The sequence below is a fragment of the Balaenoptera musculus genome, chromosome 20 (assembly GCF_009873245.2).
Source record: "Balaenoptera musculus isolate JJ_BM4_2016_0621 chromosome 20, mBalMus1.pri.v3, whole genome shotgun sequence".
NCBI classification, from domain to species: Eukaryota; Metazoa; Chordata; class Mammalia; order Artiodactyla; family Balaenopteridae; genus Balaenoptera; species Balaenoptera musculus.
This window is the reverse complement of record NC_045804.1, coordinates 58,359,133-58,364,233: the sequence shown is the minus strand read 5'-3', so window position 1 is coordinate 58,364,233 and position 5,101 is coordinate 58,359,133. Positions and strand designations below refer to the sequence as shown.

At 51.2% G+C, this 5,101-nt stretch overlaps 1 pseudogene; it reads right to left on the bottom strand.

Annotated features, from left to right (window-relative positions):
- Positions 1 to 252: 252 nt before the first annotated feature.
- Positions 253 to 1,703, bottom strand: LOC118886137 (annotated as a pseudogene).
- Between the last annotated feature and the right edge of the window lie 3,398 nt (positions 1,704 to 5,101).

Below are 5,101 nucleotides of genomic sequence, written 5' to 3'. Positions count from 1 at the left end.
CAGAGCCGCCTGTAACTAAGGGTTTAGATCAAAGTTTTGCACAGGGTAGTAAACATACACCAGCGCAAGAATTGAATACAAGGTCAAAATCAGCAGCAAGTTCTACAATCTCAGATATAAGCTTCAAGGACAATTTTCGAAGGTTTATTCCAGTTTCATGAGGCTGGCACGACGTGTGTACACTTGCCAGGGCAAATTTATACTTCTGAATGAACTCATGCAGCAAATGCTGTGCATCTGCTTGCAGTCTGTTTAGAAGCATTTGTGGTGGACGATGGAGAGGCCGGGTCCTTCTGGCTGACCCACATCTGCTGGAAGGTGGACTGAGAGGCCAGGGTGAAGCCCGATCCCCACCAAGTACTTGTGTTCGGGAGGAGTGAGCATCTTTTTTTTTTTTTTTGGCTGTGCCACACGGCATGTGGGATCTTAGTTCCTGGACCAGGCATCAAGCCCAGGCCCCCTGCATTGGGAGCGCGGAGTCTTAGCCACTGGACAACCAGGGAGGTCCTGGGAGTGAGAATCTTGATCTTCATCCTGCTGGCAGCCAGGGCCCTGATCTCCCTCTGCATCCTGCCCAGGATACCAGGGTACACGGTAGTCCCACCAGACAGCACCATGAAGGCGGACAGGTCCTTCTGGATGTGGACGTTACCCTTGATGATGGAGTGGAAGGTGGTCTCATGGATGCTACAGGACCCCAAACCCAGGATGGAGGGCTGGAAAAGCGCCTCTGGACACAGAACCCGCTCCTTGTTGATGGTGAGCACCTGACCGTCGGGTGGCTCGCAGCTCTTCTCGGGGAGGAGGAGGAAGTGGTGGCATCTCCTGCTGCAAGTCCACTGCCACGAGTAGAGCTGCTCCTTGATGTCACACGTGATTTCCCTCTCAGCCATGGTGGTGAAGCTGTAGCCAGTCACCATGAGGTCCCAGCCAGCCAGGTCCAGACGCAGGAAGGCTGGGGCAGGGCGTAAACCCACGGAGATGGGCACCATGTGGGTGACCCACCCCCCGGGTCCACAACAATACCAGAGGTGCAGCTAGAGGCATCGCACAGGGATGGCACGGCCTGGATGGCCACTTATATGGCGTGTTGAATGTCTCGAACAGGATCTGGGTCATGTCACGGCTGGCCTTGGGCTTGTGGTGGCAGCCCGCTCAGCCAGCATCACCGGGTGGTCCTTGGGGGCCACTCCAGCTCGCTATAGAAGGTGTGGCACTAGGTGTCCCTTGTGTCCTCTCAGTTGCTGTTGATGCTGTGCTCCACGGGGTACTTGAGGGTCAAGATGCCCCGCCTGCTCTGGGCCCCCTCCCCCACCGTAGCTATCCTTCTGTTCCACGCCCACCATGACGCCCCGGTGTCGGGGACGACAGACCACGGACTGGAACACGGCCTGGGGGGGGCGTCATCCCCAGCAAAGCCAGCTTTGCACGTGCCAGAGTCGTTATGGATGACCAGCGGGCGATCCTTCTTCCACTGCGGTGCGCGGAGAGTGGGCAGAAGTGCGAGAGGCGGGAGGACACGCCAGCGACCGCAAGGAGGTGGTGACGCTGCTAGTGGCCCTTTGTGGGATGCGGTCGGGTCCCCGCCCTGCCTGTGATGGAGATGGTTAGTACCTCCCCAACATCCCGTCGTCCTTCATCCTTAGCGGTCCTAGATAGTGGTTCCCAAAGTGTGACCGCTGCACAGCGGCCTCGTCATCCATGGGAACGTGTTAGAAACACAGTTTCTCAGATTCCACCACAGCCTTACTGAGTCAGAAACTCTGGGGTTGGGCCCAGCACTCTGAGTTTTAACAATCCCTCCGGTTGATTAGGACATCCGCTCAAGTTTAAGAACCACTGCCAAGGGACTTCCCTGGTGGTCCAGTGGCTAAGACTCCAGGTTCCCAGTGCAGGGGGCCCGGGTTCAATCCCTGGTCAGGGAACTAGATCCCACATGTCGCAACTAAGAGTTCTTATGCCACAAGGAAGATCGAAGATCCTGCATGTCGCAACTAAGACCCAGTGCAGCCAAACAAAAATAAATAAATACTAAAAAAAAAAAAAAAAAAAAAAAAAAAACCACTGCCAATACTCTCTGAGAGCCACAATGAATTCAGCAAAAGACTTCATTTCCCAGCATTTCCTCTGCTGCTAGGTGAGGCCATGGGGCTAAATGTGGACAAAATATGTGTTGGAACTTCCGGGAAGTGTCCTTAAAAGGAAGAGGCCCTTCTTTGGACTTCTCCTCCAGCTGCTGACCTGGAATGCAGTTGTAATGGCTGGAGCTCTAGCAGCCATTTTGAATCACGAGGGTGAAGCTTAATCTTTAGGAATGGTGGAGTGGTGAGCTAATAACAGCCTGAGTCCCTGGGACCCTGTGAAGCTGCCATATATGAGAGAGAAATAAACTTCTGTCTTACATAAGCCACTGTTACTTAGTTTTCTGTTACATGCGGCTGTGTTCTAACTGATGCACCACCGTGGTTGCCTTCCTAGGATCAAAGGCTGAATCAGCAGGAGCCCCTGTTCTGGCTCCTCTGAGTTCTAAAGTCTGGCCCATGCCTGCCTCCTCACCCTCCTCCTGGGTTCATACTTGTTCCCTCACCCTCCTGCTGGACAGTGGGCTGAGGAGGCGATTACTGCACTGTCCCTCCGTGCCCCTGACTCTGAGTCCGTTACATTCCAGCCTCTTCTCAGCTAAGTCTTCCCTCTCCTGCCCCCATCCATCGCCTCGCCATGGGTGGCCTGGCTGGCGGGTTATGCCTCTAAGTGCCCAAAGAGAAGTGAAAGTCACATGTCAGGGAAGCGGGTGGGATGAGGAAGCTTCGCAGAGCTGGGTGTCAGTGGGGTCAGGACTCAGCAAGCAGAGCTGGGAGGGGAAGAGCATGAACAAGACAGCAGAGGTGAAGACACGGAGGCCTGAACACGGTCCGGGGTGAGGGACGGGCAGGGGGAGTGGTGCTTGGAGGGAAAGAGGCAGGAAATGAGTGCGGACAGCGTACAGGACAGAGGATCTGCACTCAGGGCCAGGCCGGTTGCTACCAATAAACTTTACGGAGGTGTAATCTACATAAAGCACAATGTAATCGCTGTACGGACCACTGTCGTGCTACAGGACACAATAGAACTTTTCCGTCTTTGTGAAAAGTTCCTTCTTGTCCCTTTGCAGGCCTCCCTCACCTGCCTCCTGTCCCCTTAGATTAGTTTCCCGGGAATTCCCTACGAAAGGAATCACACGGTCTGCAGTCTTTCTTGTCTTGCCTTCTTTCACTCACACAAAGTTTTTGAGACTCATCCAGGAGCAGGATTCCAGTTTATCCATTCCCCAGCTGAGGGATGTGTGGGTTGCTTCCAGTTTGGGGAGACTCTGTACAAAGCTGCTGTGAATATTCATGTGCAAGGCTTTTGGATGGACATTCATTTTCATTTCTCTTGGGTGAATACCTGGAAATGGGATGGCTGGGTCTTATGGGAGTTCTATGTTAAACTTTATAAGAAACCACCAAACTGTTTTCCAGAGTGGTTGTACTGGCTTAGATCCCCGCCAGCAAAGTGTGAGAGTCCTAGGTCCTCTGTACCCGCATCAGGATTTGCTATTGTTAAACTGAATTTTAGCCATCTTCGTGCACGTTTAGTGATATAGCATTGTGGCTTTAATTCACATTTCTCTGAAGACCAATGATATTGAACATTTTTTCATGTGTTGTTTTTTGTGGTTTTTTTGCCACTCGTATATCTTCTTTATTTAAGCATCTGTCCAAATCATCTGCCTATTTTGAAAACTGGATTATTTACTTTCTTACTGTTGATTTTCTTGAGGTGAAATTTGAATAACGTGTATTCCATCATGGCCCATTTTAAAGTGTACAATTCAGTGGCATTTAGTACTTTCACGGTATTGTGCAACCAGCACCTCTGTTTAGTTTCAAGATATTTTCATCACCCCAAAATGAAAATCCATGGCCATTAAGCAATCACTCCCCATTTGCCCTCCTCCCAGCTCCCGGCAACCACCAATCTGCCTCTGTCTCTATGGATTTACCTATCCTGGACGTTTCATGTCAATGGAATCATACAGTATGTGGCCTTTTGTGTCTGGCTTCTCTCACTGAGCTTCATGTTTCTGAGGTTCATCCATGCGGTGTCTTGTGTCGTAGTCTCTTCCTTTTTATGGATGAATAATATTCCCTTGTGCGGGGGCTTCCCTGGTGGCGCGGTGGTTAAGAGTCTGCCTGGCAATGCAGGGGACATGGGTTCAAGCCCTGGTCCGGGAAGATCCCACATGCTGCGGAGCAACTAAGCCCGTGTACCACAACTACTGAGCCTGCGCTCTAGAGCCCACGAGCCACAACTACTGAGCCCACGTGCCACAACTACTGAAGCACACGCGCCTAGAGCCCGTGCTCTTCAACAAGAGAAGCCACGACAATGAGAAGCCCGCACACCGCAACGAAGAGTAGCCCCTGCTCACCGCAACTAGAGAAAGCCCGCGCATAGCAACGAAGACCCAACACAGCCAAAAATAAAAACAAATATAAATAATTAAATTTATTATATTCCCTTGTGTGTAGACACCACACTTGCTTATCCTTTCATCTGTTGATGGACATTTGGGTTTTCTCCACCTTTGGTTATTATGAATAATACTGCTTTTCACGTGTGTACACAAGTATTTGTTTGAGCATCTGTTTTCAGTCCTTTTGGGTCGATGTCCAGGAGCACAACCGATGAGTCACATGGCAGCTCTATATTTGACTTTTTGAGGAACTGCCAAGCTGTTTCTGAGTGGCTGCATCATTTTACATTGCCACCAGCAATGTAGGAGTGTTCCAATTTCTCCACAACCTCACCAATACTTGTTATCTTTTTTTAATAAATTTATTTATTTATTTATTTTTGGCTGTGTTGGGTCTTCATTGCTGCGCACGGGCTTTTCTCTAGTTGCGGCGAGCAGGGGGCTACTCTTCATTGTGGTGCGCGGGCTTCTCATTGCGGTGGTTTCTCTTGTTGAAGAGCACGGGCTCTAGGCGCGCGGCTTCATTTGCTGTGGCTCGCGGGCTCTAGAGCGCAGGCTCAGTAGTTGTCGCGCACGGGCTTAGTTGCTCCGCGGCACGTGGGA